The sequence below is a fragment of the Kogia breviceps genome, chromosome 4, assembly GCF_026419965.1.
Source record: "Kogia breviceps isolate mKogBre1 chromosome 4, mKogBre1 haplotype 1, whole genome shotgun sequence".
NCBI classification, from domain to species: domain Eukaryota; kingdom Metazoa; phylum Chordata; class Mammalia; order Artiodactyla; family Physeteridae; genus Kogia; species Kogia breviceps.
This window is the reverse complement of record NC_081313.1, coordinates 148,527,184-148,545,622: the sequence shown is the minus strand read 5'-3', so window position 1 is coordinate 148,545,622 and position 18,439 is coordinate 148,527,184. Positions and strand designations below refer to the sequence as shown.

The window sequence follows — 18,439 nt, the reverse complement described above, 5'->3', positions numbered from 1 at the left end:
TGTAACAGAGGACAGAAACAAACAAAAAACCCCCAACTGAAAACAACTAAAAGTCCATGAATGTTGGACTGGCCATGTAAATTATGTAATGTTACGCAGCTATTAAAGAGAATAGAATGGATGTACACATAAATTGACTGGGAAAATCACTATCCAAGACAGATTGTAGACTATGTATAGGATGCTGCTCTTCTATAAAATACAGGATATCCATTACGTACAAATACTTACATACAAGATACAACAAGTGTGAATGTAAGCACTTGGGAAATATCTGAAAGAACCACACAAGAATCTGGGAGAGTGGGACAACTTTCCATGTCCCTTATGACTGGAATTCCGAAGGATACACACACGAACTAATAGACCTCTCCTGCCATCCTCCGGCTTAGCAGGGAATTGCAGGCGTCCGAGTCCTCTAGTAATCAAATGTCTCAGTCGGCCGGTGTGATGACGTCTCGCGACTGGCAGTGGCGCATGCGCAGTAGAAGGCGGTCCGCGAGCTGCGTGTGTTTGTGCCTAGGCGCCTGTGGTACGGGGCCTTGTTCTGGCACCCGGGTCGCCGGGTTGGCGGCTTTGTCATTCGTGGCGTTGGGTGGGCGGCATCTTAGGGGGTCACATGAGCCAGTGGCATCATGCCCGTGAGCGCTGGAGTCAGGATCGCGGCTTTTCCGGCCAGACGTTCATCGGCCAAGAGGAAGGGCGGAAAGGACATCCCGGAAAGGTAATACGCCTTGGCCCGTGGGCATTGCGTGTAGAGCGCAGAGCCCCAGGGCCTGGGCTTCGTCTCTTGTGCTGTCTCCTCTCACTCTTGGCCCCGCGCGCTGCCCCGTCCGCGTCCGTGCTGTGCTAGGGGATTTTGGTCCTCTCGCGGCTCAGTTCACAGTAGCTGAAAGCGACAGTGTGTGATGTTCTGATTTGCCCCCATCGTTTTAAAAGGGAGGCTCTAGTCATTGCTTCTCGGGTAACATGCAGAGGGACTGCTTTTGAAGATGGGACTGTCAGTGTTGCAGACACTCCTTAATTACCAAAATATAATCCCCTTCAATTCCTCAAGCTGTGTTGTTTTGGCACAGAAAATGTGAGTAAGAGGAACTGGAAGTAAGTTTAAGTGAAAAAACGCACCGGTACCGCCGAATTTTCAATCGAAACAGTTGATCTGTGTTGTCTCTAGGAATTATAAAGGGCGTACTGTTGCTTCCTAACCGGTGTCATTTGAGAGATCTACCTCTGTACGTTCAAATGATTAATTTGGAGACTTTGCTCGTGTGTGCAGTAAACCCTTTAATTCCCTAAGACCTTCCTTTCCTCCATGTCATACCCCATAAAGCCCGCTTCAGTTTATCTCTTGAATTTCTTTTGAATCTGTCAACTCTTCCTCAACATCTAATACTGAACTTGCCTGTCGGTTGCAATTAGGTCCTAACTAGCGTCCATATTTCTTGTTTCCTTCCAGTCCATTCTTCACACAAGAAACCTTAACAGCAAGTTGGAGCATTGCTCATAACCATCGCTCCAAAACATTGTTTTGAGAATAGAAAACCAACTGTTGGCCTTCAAGTCTCTGCGTGGTCTAGAATCCTCTCTGCTTCTCTAGCCCCATCTTGTGCCACTTTTGTCCTCACTTTCTATGCTTCAGACACACTGAATTAACCTTAGTTCTAACTCATCTTACAGAACTCAGTTCAGATATTAGTTTTCACTGTGATTCCTAGCATTAAGGAATTTTGTTATCAGGTTTTGTATGAGGACTAAAAATAAACTGGGAAGTGGAAGTATTGAGTTTAAACTATTTCAGTCAACACGCATGTATTCATGATACCTTAGAAGTCAACAGCGGGCTAGGTTTTATCAGGGATACAGAAGTTCTGGCCGTCTCTGGTTTTAGATATCTCTTATTTGTTGAGACCTTTGCATTGTTTAGTTGCCTTTTATCTGTTTTCAAGACGGGAAAACAGGAACAAGGGAAGTATAGGTTATTACTGGGGGGGGTTTGAATAAGTGGAGCAGCACAATGCAAAGAAGAAAGAGGAGAGAGACCTAGTATAGAGGGATATGGTTTCCATTTTCAAGGCGCGTTCATCCTATGCAGGGAGACAGCCTAAGATAAAATTTGCCTAACAAACAATATATTATTAGGTGGAAAGAGTATCTCCCAGTGGGACAGCGGATGCCTGGGACTCGTTGCATTGTTTTCAAAGTTCCTTTAAAAAAGGTAAGCGAAAGTTAATACCGTATGCTTCCAGAAATCTGAATTCACCATATAGAGCCCTGGCTCTCAACCCTGTCGTAGTCCATTTTCCCTTTTTATAGCAAATACTTTTTAATACCTCCTTTACTATCCAGAAATGGAATTCATAGATAAATACAGCCTACTTTTGTATTTAGTGTAAAAAAAAACCCAATGGAATGCCCTAACTATAAATAAAGAAGAAAATACTTTATAAGAAACTAATATGTATCTCAGTATGTAAATGTTTGGGGATGACTATACTAGAAATAAAGAAATAGTCAGGTACTTGTACCATGAATGCAATAAACTATGGACTTTGATTGATAATGACGTGTCTGTGTTGGTTCACGAATTCTAAGAAATGAAGCACACTGGTATGGCACGTCGATAATGGGGAAGGTTGTGCGGGGTGAAGGAGAGAGGGTATAAGTGGGAACTGTGTGCTTTTTACTCAGTTTTGCTGTGAATCTCAAAGTGCTCTAAAAGTAGTCTACTAATTTAAAAAGAAAAGTGTGTTGCTGGCACTTGAATAACCAAACAGATCAATGGAACAGAGTACATATATAAGGCAAATACATAAAAGAATATTTAGCAGTGAAAGCCATCCTTCATATAGGTAGATATTCAAGAAGTGTTTATGTGTCTATTTACAGGCACTCTGCTTGGAGCTGGCGATACAGTGGTAGGCAAAATTGATGGGGTCCCTGCCTTCTGGGAGTTTACAGTCTGGTTAGGAGACCAACATGAAATAAACAAACATAGAAGTAAATGTCTAGAAGTGAGCTTATTTTCTTGTGTCTAATCTCTCTGGAAGAAAGGATTGTAATATCGCTTGTAAATTCCAGAGGAGGAAACTTTACTTTGAATCTCATATGTTAGCATCACAGGGTTTGAATAAATGGATAATATAATAAAGGATTTTAAACACATGTTCTTTCTTATTTTATTCGTTCTGACAGAGTTTTGAAATGAATCTTGCTGCAGAATGTTTTTCCTGCTTGGATCTTTTTTAACAAACTCAGAACAGAATGAAGAACTTGGGCTGATTATTGACTTAACATATACTCGCCGCTATTATAAGCCAGAGGTAAATGGAACCCGTAATTGAAAATGACCTTCTTTCTGATACTGTAATAATTCATAGTAATTCAGTACTTATCATCTTATGCTAAGGTGAATCCTGTTCTTCTTTCATGGGTTCAAAACAGGAAGCTAGTGGTTTCCTTAAATACACATTTCTAATTCCTGTTTCAAAATGAGATGAAAGATATGAATTGAACTATCGTATTTGGCAGTAGACTCTAGATATGCTTAAGAAATTCTATAAGCTTCCATGTTCTATATTTTGAAAATGAAGTAAATTTTAGTAAGAATAGTAGTAGCCTGAAAGGAAAAAATGCTATGTCCATTATGTCTTTAGCACTTATTTTCAGCAGTAGCCTGAGCATGTTTAAGCATCACAGTAAAAGACAATTGTTCTCTAAGTCTTATGCTTTCTTTTCCTAATACCTTCTGATACAGTACAGAAACCCATATATTCTCTTGGCGCATGTAGGACATACCAGTGCAAAGGAATTATCCTTCTTCTGACCTGTTCCATGGCCTTGGGAGACAGTAACACCTAATGTTTGTTAATATTTGTATAGCAGTTTGCCATTTAGAAAGTTGTTTCATATCCACTGACTTAGCTAATCTTCACAAGAATCCTTTGCTGTTGAAGTGGAAGTAGTACTGATATCTCCTACTGAGTGCTTACTCTGCACTAAGCTCAGAGGATAGACAACTACAATTACTAATTTTACAAACGACGAAACTGACTCTTGGAAAAGGAAGAATTGAAATTTCAACTCAGTTATTCCTCTTTTTTTATTGTGGTAAAATATACGTAAATCCTATTTATTTTAACCATTTATAAATATGCAGTTCAGTGGCATTAACTACAGTCACAGTGTTGTGTAACCATCACCACCGTGTATAACCAAAACTTTTACATCATCCTCAGCAAAAACTCTGTAACCATCAAACAGTAAGCACCCCGTTTTTCCTCCCACCAGTCCTTGGTAACCTCTATTCCATTTTCTGTCTCTATGAATTTGCCTGTTCTAGGTACCTCGTGTAAGTGGAATCTACAATATTTGTCCTTCTATGTCTGGCTTATTTCACTAAACCTAGTGTCTTCAAGGTTCATCCATCTTATAGCATGGAACAAAACGCCATTCCTTTTTTGGCATAATAAATCCCACTGTATGTATAATGTAGTTTGTTATTCATTGGTTGATTGACACTTGGGTTGTTGCCACCGTGTAATTATTGTGAATCAGGCTGCTATGATCATTGGTGTACAGATATTTGTTCAAATCCCTGCTTTCAGTTCTTTTAGATATGCAGTGTAGGTAGTAGCAGAGTTGTTGTATCATATGGTAGCTCTACGTTCAACCTTTGAGCCACTTCCAAACTGTTTTCTACAGGGTCATCTTGTTTTTAAACAATGATCACAAATTTTAAACATCTACAAAAGTATACAAAATACTGTGAATGTTCCTTGTATACCCATGAACTCATCCAGCTTTAATATTTACCAACTGATGGCTGTCACATTTTATCTATACCCCCACCTGTTTCACCCTATTCCATAGTATCTTGAAGCAGCTCCAAGACAACATGTAATTACACGTATACATTTTTGGTATGTATATTTAAAATATAGGACTTGTATTCCTTAATATCATTTTTAATATTACATACCCAGTGAGTGCTCAAATTTGCAGTTGTCTCCTAAATGTCATAAAAAGTTGTTTTTAAGAATTTTGAATTAGATCCAAATAAGGTCCTCACTTTGCCGTTGATTGTTAGGTCTCTGAGGTCTTAGTTAATCTATAGGTTCTCCCTCCATGTCTCTCTCACTTTTTTTTTCCTCCTTGAATTTTATCTTTAAAGAAACCAGGTAATTTGTCCCATCTAGATTTTGATGATTACATTCCATGTGTTGTTAACATAACCTTCCATCCTTTTATTTCCTGTAAATTGGTCATTGATCAGAATGAAGCTTGCATGTTTTGTTCTGGCAAGACAGTTTCATAGGTGGTGATGTGTTCTTCCATGGAGACATATAATTGTCTCTTTCTGTGATATTAGCAGTCACTGATGACTCATACCTCCATCCATTCATTCAGTTGAGGCTTCAAAAACTGGTGAATTCTGTTGTTCTTTTTTCACTTATTAGCTGGGTATATTTCTATCAGGAGAAGATTCCGTTCATCAACTACTTGGTTGCCCAGTTGTAGAGGCATAATTCCCTCTTTTTTTTTTCCAGTACGCAGGCCTCTCACCGTGGTGGCCCCTCCCGTTGCGGAGCACAGGCTCCCGACGCGCAGGCTCAGAGGCCATGGCTCACGGGGTCTAGTCGTTCCGCGGCATGTGGGATCTTCCCGGACCGGGGCACGAACTCGTGTCCCCTGCATCAGCAGGTGGACTCTCAACCACTGCACTACCAGGGAAGCCCTCTTCTTTTATTTAGCAGTTTTCAAAATAATGAGTTGATTCACAAATATCCTCCAGTGGTTACCAATCTTTTAAAATTTATTTATTCATATTACCGTGGACTCCATTACAGTTATTATTCTGAATGAGGCCCTGTTTTTGGCTACTTGGAGCTTCTCAGTGACTGCTGAGTCCTTTTGATATGACATCAGTTGTTTCTAGACTTTTTCAGTGGTCAGAGCTGGGAGATATGTATGTTTGTTTTTAATATAAAATATGTCATAGGTACATACTGCTACTTTCCATTTAAATTCAGAACTACAGAATTTTCACTTATCCTTTTCTGTCTTCTATTGATAGTCTACTTTCTCCCACCCCGAGAATACCAGTTCTCAACAATGCCTGAAATTTGCTCTATTTCCTATTTCGAATCCAAGTTCTTCTGACTCTATTCTACTATGCTACTTAAATCACAGCCGCTTTGTGGCCCTTGAAATATAAGATAGAACATAAATGTAGGTGGAACTGTTTATATCCTTTGGAGTTCCATGTGCATTCATTCACATAGATTTGCTTTTCCTTTTGCATGCCTAGTAACTGTCCATTCTGCAGTTTTAATGAAAATCAGGTGATACTTACTGGTTAAAGCAGCTTTGGAAAAAATGGCTCTCATCAGAATGACTGACATACTAAGTTTAATGTACTCTCTTGGTTTATATTCTGCCTTCTCTGATTAATTATTTATTCTTTCCTGACAAATGAAGTAATACATATTTTCATGGTTTTGCCTTATAGGACTTACCAGAAACTATTCGTTATTTAAGAATTTGTACAATTGGGCATCAGGTGCCAGATGATGACACTATTTTTAAATTCCCATGTGCTGTTAATGGGTTTTTGAAAGAAAATAAAGATAATGGTGAGTTGTTTCTGTTTTTTTTTTCCTTTACCTGAACTTTGGTATGCATTTTGAGTGGGGTTGGGGATTTTTAACATTTTTAATAGTTCTGACATTAGGCCTGTTGTGTTTGGTAACATTAAGGTGGAAATGTCTGAAGGTGCTGATAGGGTATGGTGTTTTTCCTGTTTATGGTCACAAACAACTTAGTTTAGTTTGGAAGGTGATTTGTGTGAAAAGTATGAACTGAAGTAGCTTACTTACCTCTTTTTAAAAAATTTGAATGGAAAATACATAAAAAGATAAAAGTGTTATTTTGTCCTATTTATTGGTTGAGATGTGGAAGAAAAGGTTAAGCCTCTCAGGTTCTTAGCGTATATAAAAGAGAAAAGAAAAAGCAAAGGTTCAGCGTGGGACACATCCCTAGAAGCAAAACAAAAGAGAGTGGACCAGAAGAGTGGCTTCGTTATCATATGTGTTTAAGATATTTTTGCTGCTTTTACCCTTTGGGTGCAAGTGAGGGAGAACACTGCCACCTCTTGTACGTATCTTCAGACAGGAAGAGCTTAGAAGGCTGGTGTTTTCTTGTTTCTGCTTTAAGATCTACTCTGTTGTTAGTAGGTCTTAATAGCGTCTGAATTGTAAGGATCCGCCTGCCTTTTTCTAGCATCTAACTGTCAGAAGGAACATGGTATTTGCCGTGTTTTCAGACTGAGGAACCTTTCGTCTTTGGAACACCAGTGACCCACAGGAGAAGGTGTTCATCTTGTCCTCTTTCTAAATTTAGCCTGAGGAGTGTGCACTTTATTAAATAAACCTGACAGACAGTACATATTCCGTGTATTTATAAAATGATGCACATATATACATAAAACAGGGAGTAGGGGAGAAGGAATAGAGACGGAGGTGGGAAGATAGGGGATAGGAGTTGAGAGAGAGAAGGAGACACTGGAATTTCAAGATAAATATTCATTCTGTAACCTGGTTGCTTAATGCAGGTACTAGCTCTTAAACATCTTAAGACCTATACACAGATCTTCCCTGTACTTTAGCTTTAAAACTTGAGAGGCTTGTCCTTGCCTGTGATAACCAGGGTGTCAAGAAAGGAGGCAAATTATCTGATTTGTGTAAACTGTAGTCACAGAAATGTTACCCCTTAGGATGTTAGGGTGCAGCTGCTGGCCTTCTTACTTCCTCCAGGCTCCTTTGTGTGTGTTCTGTCTGTTCCGCGTGGGCTAGAAGATCCCTACGAGTGCCTGAGAACATGTTTGTAAACCTTGATTGTTCACATGTTATACCAAGTGTAGTCCATTTCACATGCTGACTCGTGTGTGGGTCTTCTGCATGCAGTGGGCTAACTTCACCATGCTCTCAGCCATTGCAGTCTCAGGACCTTAGTTATGATCCGTTGGTACCTTCCTCTCCTCTAAGCCCCTCCCACAGATGCCAGGCTCACTGATAAAGAGGAGGAGACTCTAGTATCCACTCCCTAGAATTGGTAGAGACTCAGAAAATAAATTGTTTTAGTAAACACCGAGAGCCTTATAGGTTTGTTGTTAGGGCACGTGGATACAGAGGTGACTAGAAGTCTTTGTTCAGTAGCAACTTGCAGTTATCTACGAAGGTAAACATGTAGTGACTATAAATGTGTTACTTATCATAAAAGGATCAAGTGCAGCAGGAAAATAGAGGAAAAATCGAGGAAGGCCTGACCGAGGAGACATCATTTGAGCTGGGCTTGGGGGAAGAGGATTTTGCCTGAATGAGGAAAGGACAACCCAGGTATTGGGAACAGGTACAGAAGGCACAGGGCTTGAACTTGTGCTCTGGAGGGGCAGCCTCTGGTTTGACTAGAGGGTAGTGTGAAAGGGCAAAGAATTCATACATTCATTTTCAGCAAATATTTGTATAACACCTTCTAAGTTGAAGGCACTGTTCTAGGAAGTACGAAAAGAACAAAGTTCTTGCCCTTACGTACTTTACGTTCTAGTGGGGGGAGAGAGATAAATAAATAAGTAAATATATGGAGTGTCAAGTGGTGCTAAATTCATTGGAAAATAACACAACATGATGAAGAGGTGAGGGCATGTGGTAGGTGATCAGGGACACCTGTTTTATAGACAGACTTATTGGTGTCCACTGTACCCATGGTTTAAACAGGACTGGCTACCTCATCTGCAGGTGAGTTGCCAACCCCAAGAGGCAGACCATGTTTAAATTGTTCTGTTTACAATAGAAATGTAAGCTAATGTAAGCTGAATGCAAAAACTGCAGTCAGAGAAATGTATGAAGTGGAAGGCAATTTTGCGCCCTACTCAGAGGTGACCACCAGTAATAATTTAGCACATATTTTTTCAGATTTAAAAATGCAGATGTAAGCATATACGATATTCCCTTGGTATCTGCAGGAGGATTGGTTTTAGGACTCCCCATGGATACCAAAATCCTCGGATGCTCACCTCCCGTATGTAAAATGGTGTAGTATAATTGGCCTTCCATATCTGCAGGATATGGAACCGTTGCATATACAGAACTGACTGTACATGTGATTCAATGGTATAGTATTCAGACATTTTGGTTTATAATTTAATATATGGTGGACAGCTTCCTAGGAAAATATTTGGAGACATCATTCTTATTTATTTATTATTATTTTTCCCTCCAAATTTGCTTTATGTAGTTGGATATAAATTAATGAACAGTTAAATGTCAAATCTTTAAGTGCTTATGACATACTAAATTCTTGTATAATTAACTTATGAAGAACCCTTCAAGAGACTTGTGTTTTGTATGTAGGAAAGTGTTAAGAGTCAAATATTCAACTCAATATAAAATAATAAGAAACACTTCTGATTTGTTAGCTTGAGATTGCTTCTCCGTGTACTAATGAATGATTTTTTTAGCTGTAGTATCACTGAGCTGAACAAATATGTCACCTTCGAGTACATAAGGAAAAATACACACATGCTAAATGGGTAAAACATTACAACTCCATCTTTCCTAGACCATCTCTACTTCTAACACTTCAGAAGCTTAGAGATTCAGAGTGTTCTTACCTTAATTGCAAGAAAAATATAAAGGAGAAATTCCTTCTTTTTTGAGATCACAACTGTGAAGTCATGATTATACAAATTCTGCATTTGTGTGCAAAACATGAAACACATTTATCTTCATTCTCCCTGCTTAGAATTGTCAGTCACCTAGTAGGACTTTCCTTCCAAGAAACAGAGACTGAGATGTGTTTTATATGACTTCAGTAACCTCAGCACTACAATAAGAAGACATGCAGTATCCTTTTGCTGTGGTTCAAGACAACAGGGAAGGAGGTCACAGGAAAGAATAAGTCAAAATTGTTACAACTGAGAAACTTTTCTCAGTTTAACCATGGTGCCTCTTTCATTTTTACATAAGCATGGTGGCATAATTCAAGCTCAATAAATCAGAATTCTTAATGTGGAAAATTTACCTTGACTTTTAATTATCACCATATTAACAACCAAAATAATTAGATGAAACACATAAGAAAGGGTACTGTTAAAACCGTTTACTAGAGTTAGTTTCTGGACACATTAACTCATTTTTTAATGAGAAGAGGGACAAAGAATCTCGGTTTGCTTACAAGCTAGGAGATCACTTTGAATTCTGCCTTTCTTAACTGCCAGTAGATATCGCACTTGTAACAGGTTATAAATAAACTGGTTTTCAAGCACAGAGCCAGCCCCAACAGTAAGAGAACACTATTTAAGAAGACCTAAGGCAATGAATTCCATTTCCAATGGAAAAAAAGAATCATATGGTCTTGGACAAACAGTTCTGAATGGTTTACTTTAACAGTTCCTTAGTAGTTCTTCCTTGCTTATAGAACTTTATGATTTTTTGAGGAGTGAAGCATTCAGCTTCAGTGGATAAATCCTTGTTAGGCTGAGACAATCATTATCCTATCCCTCTTTGCTATGAATTGTCTTATGAATGGTCATATCAATCTGTTTTGGCAAATGAGTAATTAGGGGAAGGCTGTTATTGTTCTTATGAGAATGATATTTTTCTCTGAAAAAAGATAAATAATATGCATTTGGAAAATGAGTATTCAGACTCTTTTTCTGCTCCCTCCTTGTTTTGTAAGAATATGATTCTTGGTTTTACAGCAGCCATCTTGTGACCCTGAGATGATCATATGCCAATAATGGCAAATGGTAGATTAGAAAGAACCAGCAAACACATAAAACAGCAACCTCAATAGTAACAACAATCACAGCCAAGGAACAATGGGACCTTAACTTGTGGAGTTCCTATAAAGTAAAAAATAAATGTTCTATGTTTATTCTAAAAAAAAGAACTATGTAAACAAGCTTAAAACTAGTTTTTTTGTGCCAGTGTTATAAAATGTAGCTTTAAATAAAACCTTGACCCAAATGCCAGTAACTTCAGAAAAGAATTTGGGTAGGGGGAAGAAGAAAGTTATCTCACTTAGGAAAAACAACCACTATCTTTATCCTAATCTTTGACACACAAGTGAAACATATGTAGCTGCTGTAACACTTTACACAATTCCTATGTACTGGAGCAATAACAAGATCTAAATACAATTATATTTTTAAACACTGGGTGAAGGCTTTACATAAAAATAGCATCCTACTTTTCCCCCTAAATTTCTAAAAGATCACGTACTTTTCCCCAACATTCGCAGCTGTTCAGGAGTTTTTAGGACAGTTTCATGCATGATCTTAATTCCCAATCCCTGGCTCTTTGGGCTCAATGACAAAAGGTCAAAACCACCAAAAATGATGATTCACTTGAAGTCGGGTGAGAGACACTGGCTCAGTTAGTCTCGTAGGACAGAAGCAGTGCTGCATCAACTGTCTCCATGCAGGAGGGGCACGTGAAGGGTCTCATCAGCCAGTCACCTGTACAGCCCAGGTGATCTGCATACACAGCAGTAATCAAATTGGGTTTGCATAAACAAAGTCCATCATACAGATCCCACACTCCCAGATCTTTTTAAAAAATATTTGTTTTATTTAATTAATTAATTTATTGGTTTGCACCGTGTCTTACTTGCAGCCGGTGGGCTCCTTAGTTGTGGCATGCAAACTCTTAGTTGCGGCATGCCTGTGGGATCTAGTTCCCTGACCAGGGAATGAACCCGGGCCCCCTGCTTGGGAGTGTGGAGTCTTTACCCACTGCACCACCAGGGAAGTCCCCCGGATCCTTTCTTCTGATCCATTTCTTCCAGGGTCATAAACTCCTTCAGGCTGATGCTGTATGAAGCCTATCCTTTGAGCTATCCTAATTTGTTCCTCTCATCTGAGTGGCTGGGCATGTCTGGCTAGGTGTTGGATGATAGACCCAAACTGAAACTTGATCCAGATATGGCAGTAGCAGCTCGTGATCCAGCTCCGTCCCCTTGCCAAAGCTAGCCCAGTCAGACTGAGACTTGTGAGGCATGGAGATGTGATCCGAAGTGGGGGAATTAAGGCAGTTCCCCATCTTCCGGGGCTTGAGTATGTGATCTGTTGTGTGCTGTTTTGAAAGTCTTCCAACCTCATTCTTTTTTAAAAAATAAATAATTAATTAATTAATTTTATTTATTTATTTTTGAATTTTTAAAACTTATTTATTTTTTATACAGCAGGTTCTTTTTTTTGCGGTACTCGGGCCTCTCACTGTTGTGGCCTGTCCCGTTGCAGAGCACAGGCTCCAGACGCGCACGCTCAGCGGCCACGGCTCACGGGCCCACCTGCTCCACGGCATGTGGGATCTTCCCGGACCGGGGCACGAACCCGTGTCCTCTGCATCGGCAGGCGGACTCTCAACCACTGCGCCACCAGAGAAGCCCCAGGTTCTTATAAGTTATCTATTTTATACATATTAGTGTATATATGTCAATCCCAATCTTCCGTTTCATCTCACCACCACCGACCCCCTTCCTGCCCCACTTTCCCCCCTTGGTGTCCATATGTTTTTTCTCTACATCTGTGTCTCTTTTCTGCATTGCAAACCTGTTCACCTGTACCATTTTTCTAGATTCCACATATATGCATTAATATACAATATTTGTTTTTCTCTTTCTGACTTACTTCACTCTGTATGACAGTCTCTAGGTCCATCCACGTCTCTACAAATGACCCAATTTCGTTCTTCTTTTTTTTTTTTTTTGTGGTACATGGGCCTCTCACTGTTGTGGCCTGTCCCGTTGCAGAGCACATGCTCCGGACGCACAGACTCAGCGGCCATGGCTCACAGGCCCAGCCGCTCTGTGCATCAGGGATTCTCCCAGACTGGGGCACGAACCCATGTCCCCTACATCGGCAGGCGGATTCTCAACCACTGCGCCACCAGGGAAGCCCCAATTTCGTTCTTTTTTATCGCTGAGTAATATTCCATTGTGTATATGTACCACATCTTCTTTGTCCTTTCATCTGTCGATGGGCATTTAGGTTGCTTCCATGACCTAGCTATTGTGAATAGTGCTGCAATGAACATTGGGGTGCATATGTCTTTTTGAATTATGGTTTTCTCTGGGTATATGCCCAGTAGTGGGATTGCTGGATCATATGGTAATTCTATTTTTAGTTTTTAAGTAACCTCCATACTGTTCTCCATAGTGGCTGTATCAGTTTACATTCCCACCAGCAGTACAAGAGGGTTCCCTTTCCTCACACCCTCACCAACATTTGTTGATTGTAGATTTTCTGATGATGCCCATTCTAACCGGTGTGAGATGATACCTCGTTGTAGTTTTGATTTGCATTACTTTAATAATGAGTGATGTTGAGCAGCTTTTCATGTGCCTCTTGGCCATCTGTACGTCTTCTTTGAAGAAATGTCTATTTAGGTCTTCTGCCCATTTTTTGATTGGGTTGTTTGTTTTTTTAATAGTGAGCTGCATGACCTATTTATATATTTGGGAGATTAATCCTTTGTTGATTCATTTGCAAATATTTTCTCCCATTCTGAGGGTTGTCTTGTGGTCTTGTTCATAGTTTCCTCTGCTGTGCAAAAGCTTTTAAGTTTCATTAGGTCTCATTTGTTTATTTTTTAAGGCTGCATTTTTCCTTTGCTTATTGATGAACATATAAAAGTCAGAAGTTTTTGATGTTATAAAACGTCCAAGTAATGAATATTCCTGTGTGAACATCTTTGAATATATATGCTTTGTCTCAGTTAACTTCACTCAGAATTGGACTTCAGCATCAAAGTGTTTATGCCCTTATGCTTTTTGTGGATGTTGCTACCCTGTACCAATTTATGGTTGTTCATGCAGGAAATACTTATTGAGCATCTGTTATGTTAAGCACTGTGCTGGGTGCTAGCAAAACGACTTGTGAAATTCTGTGAGTGAAGAGACTTGACCTGCCCTTTGTGAATTCTAAGAGTGCAGAGAGGGAATAGATAGTCAAGAATCATACTCTGCATGTCGAATTACAACTCTGACAAGTGCCAAGGAGAGGGACATGGTACCATGAGAGCATATTTTAGGGAGCTTTTGATCTCATCATGGAGTTTAGAGAAGGTTTATTCAGGGATGTTTCAGCTGATATCTGAAGGATGAGTCGGTATTAACGAGATAGGGATGTTGGGGAGAGATTTCTGAGCATAAGGAATAGCACAAGACCCTATAAGAGGAAAGCATATGCTGTGTGGGAGGAACTGGCCGGGATGGTGGGGCTGTTGGGGGAGCATGTCATGATGATGGAGCTGCAAGTGTTGGTAGGAGCTCGATCGTGCAGGCTTATGTTTAAGGTTTCAGACTTTTAAGAGTAATAGAAAACCATTGAACTTTCTTGTGGAAGGTGAGTGTGTGGAACATACCCAATTGTACTTTCAACCTGTCGTTTTGCTACCGAGTGGAGAATACACTGCGGGGAGAAAGAGTGGAAGCAAGGAAACAAGTTGGGAGACTTTTGTAGAAATTGGGCATAATGGTGGCTTGGACCAGGGTATGGTGGTCATGTTGGTGGAAAGATGTGGACAGATGCTAGAGGTATGTAGGCAGTATCATTGTTAGCACTGGTTGTGGGTTGACGGTGAGGGTGAGGGAGAAATAGCTTTCAGTGACGGTGATTCCTAAGCTTCTGGCTCCTATGGTTGGTTAGATAGGGTTTTTGTAGATATGATGTTAATATTGATCCTAATTTGTCTTTTGTTATTTGTTCGTTCATGATGAATACTCTGTCATATTAAGTCTCCTGTTTTGAGTGTACAAAGCATTTTGACTGAAACTGACTGTTGTATGTTATCAGATAACTTTTTAACATCTGCCAGTTTGGTCCTGTATTTTATTCTCTTTCATTTATTAATTAAATTGTTGTATTAATGTAAATAATTATATTAATAGATTTTTAATAGATTGTCTAAAGTTGCATTATCCTTGCATCCTTGGAATAAAGCCTTTTTGTAGTCATGGTATATATCATTGTTTAATAATTATTGATTAGATGTGCTGATATTTTCTTAGGATTTTTATATCTATATTTGTAAAGCGAAATTGGACCATTTTTGCAAAAACTTGATTTTCTTTTCTTTTTATTTACAAATGGCTTGAATTTTGTTGTTTTGTAGATATTTGATTGATGTAGAAGGCATGTGGCCAGATGATGCAATTGAATGTAAGTATCAGGGTTGTCACTACTTTTCCCTTTTTATAAAATATGAAGGTAGAACTGTAGGAGAATTTCTCAAATTTTGGAAAATGAGAAAAGTTTGTAATTCATTTGTCCTGACATAGCATAACCTTTTACCAAAAGTTGATAAAGGAATGTATCTGGAAATAGCGAGATATAACAGCCTGAATAATTAGTCAGTGGATTTCAGCTTGTTTTTCTTTCTTAAATTTTTTAAATTAATTTACTGAGTTTTGATATTATATCCACTGCACCACCAAGGAAGTCCCTTTTTCTTTCTTCCTTCCTTCCTTCTTTTCTTTAAAGCTCCAAGTCATTTAAAATACATGACTTCTTACTAAAAATCTCCAGTTCATATAACCAAGGGATTTATAACTTCTCCTTTAAAAGATTTATTCCTGGGACTTCCCTGGGGGTCCAGTGGTTCAGACTCTGCACTTCCAGTGCAGCAGGCGTGGGTTCAATCCCTAGTTGGGGAGCTAAGATCCCACATGCTGTGCAGCCAAAGAATTTTTTTAAAAAAGGTATATTCCTGTATTATTGAATTTAGTTGTTTAGGTTTTGTTTGAACATTTAGAAGATTTCAATTTATTTACCAGGAACAAACAAAACATCATGTAAAATAGTTTTCCAGAAAGTATTTCCATCATTCTCTTCTTCCCTTTCTCGTGCAGACTGGTGTTTTATCCTGACAAGCTCTGCGTCATTCCATAAGAAAGCTGCTTTTCTTTTGGTTTCACAAGAGCTGGTGAACAATGGTAAAATATCCAGTTTACCTAAATTTCTAGAGTACACTTCAGGGAGCAAATGATGGGGTGGGATGTTGGGACAGAGTGAGAGCTACAGATTCTGGTGAGACTGAGAGTCAGTCACAAAAATTCCTGGGCTGTGGTGAAGGGAGAACAAATATAAATCAAGTTCCTGCTGGTGGACAGGAAGCCAAAGTGAAGAAGAATGGTGTGTAGCTGGGCTGTGTAATTGGGCCCATAAGTGCTGTGTCTTCTGATGGTAATTATGAACAGAAACCAAATAATAATTACTGCTAACATGTAGGTGACCCATCCTTGAGAGCTGAGGCAGAGAGAAGGAGAGACGGCATTATACCTTGTCTCTGGTTCATTGAGTTTCCCAGGCTGATTTGTGACCAATCTTGGGTGAAATCCTAACTAAATCATTTTTGCTAAGGTGGTCAGCTTCCATGGGGTCCTTTCTCTCCATGGGGTCCTTTCTCTGCACTCTGTCCAATGATAAAGCCCACTGGTTTGTGCCTCCTGTAAAACAGTTATTCCAAAACAGTATAACTGAAGTATTGATGGAACAGCCATGAAGAACGTGTTTCCACATGGCCTCACACCTCTGTTTCAAAGTGCTTTAAAACTTTTTTCATCCAAAAATCAATAACAGGAAAGGATTGGGATCAAATCCCGTACCGACGTAGTGAAAGAAAAAAGAGAATAAGGAGCAGAATAGCATCTCTTCAGACAATAAAATCAAGTTGGAAAAGACAGGTCCACAAACCAGATCAAAACTGTAACCTGGTATTTCACAGTGGGCTTTTAAAACATGTTAGGAAAAAGAATGCAAAAGTTGAAAGAACATGGATTGAGGAGGGAATGGGAAGTTATTGTTTAATGGCTATAGAGTCCCTGTTGGGGATGGTGAAAAAGTTCTGCAAATGGTAAATGCTGATAAATGCCACCTATGGGTGTTTGGTTTTAGTTGATCTTCTTCCATGTCAGGGTTTGGAGAGATTCAGAGACTGTGCGGCTGCCTCCATCTTTCTGAGGTCCTGCTCAATCTTTTTTGACATAATTATTTTGAAATTGGAGAGTGGTGATGTTTGCAAAGCACTGTGAATGTATTCAATGGCACTGAATTGTATACTTGAAAATGGTTGAAATACTACATTTTGTTTTATGTGTATTTTACCATAATAAAAAAAGATGAAAGAACAGCATAAACCAGAATTAGGTAAGATGATAGAACTCAGGACAGAATTCAAAATAAAAGAAAAATAATTCAGAAATGAAGACTACATTTAAAATAATACAAGAGTGGGTACTTCCCGTGTTGTCTAGTGGTTAAAAATCTGTCTTCCAGTGCGGGGAATACACGTTGGATCCCTGGTTGGGGAACTGACATCCCACATGCTGCAGGGCAAGTAAGCCCGCACGCCGTAACTACTGAGCCCACGTGCTCTGGAGCCCACGCGCCACAACTAGAGAGCCCACGAGGCACAGGGAAGACCCCATGCACTGCAGTGAAGAGCCTGCGTGCTGCACCTAATACCTGACACCACAAAAACTAAACAAATAAATTAATTAAATAAATTAAATAAAATAATACGAGTGAATGAACATAATGGATAATGCCTTAAGAGAAACAAACAAGAAAAGGAAAAAAAATTTTAATCAAAAAGAAGATAAAAAGAATTTTATAGAAATGGCAAACATAAAACAGGCAAAAATAGGACAGCTCTGAAAAGAGTAATATAAATAGGTGTAAGAATCTATTATACCATAAAAGTGACATTTAAAATCAGTGGGACAGATTAGTCAATCAATTGTGATACATACATGTTGGGGTATAAATATTTCTCTGGAAGGATCCACAGCACGACAAAAGCAGATGTCTCTGAGGAGGGAAACGTGTGGCTGGGGAAAGTGGGAAAAAGGGTGACTTTTCATTGAATTGTCTTGTGTATGTACCTTTTCTAATGTTCTGTCATGTGAGTCTGTTACCTCTGAAGTTCGCTGAGTTCAAACCCCAGTTCCCCAAATTGCTAGCTCTTAATCCTGGGCAAACTCTTCACACTCTCCAAGCCTCTTTATCTGTGAAATAAGGTCAGTAATTTAGCCTGGTGCTGCCTGGCACAGAATAAACTCTCAACAAATGGAGATTATTAGGGAAAAAACCCCAAATGCCCATCAGTGCAGGAATGGATTTTTTAAATGGGGTGTATATGTGAAATATACAGTCATGAAAAGGAATGAAGTACTGACACATGCTACAACATGGACGAACTTGAAAACATTATGCTAATTGAAAGAAGCCAAACACAGTGGTCATATGTGTATTATTTCATGAAATGTCCAGAAAAGGCAAAACCGTAGTGACAGAAAGCAAATGAATGGTTGCAGGGACTGAAGGAGGAGGGGATGAAGAGGGCCTGCTGATGGTTACGGGGGCTTCTTTTTAGGGTGA

At 39.3% G+C, this 18,439-nt stretch overlaps 1 long non-coding RNA gene across 1 annotated transcript; it reads left to right on the top strand.

The window, feature by feature from the left end:
* Positions 1–447: 447 nt before the first annotated feature.
* Positions 448–17,615, top strand: LOC131755510 (uncharacterized). The gene is made up of 7 exons (XR_010840384.1): positions 448–724; positions 2,140–2,215; positions 3,193–3,320; positions 6,509–6,632; positions 12,241–12,450; positions 15,174–15,220; positions 15,910–17,615. It is a non-coding gene; the product is annotated as an uncharacterized lncRNA (long non-coding RNA).
* Positions 17,616–18,439: the final 824 nt, after the last annotated feature.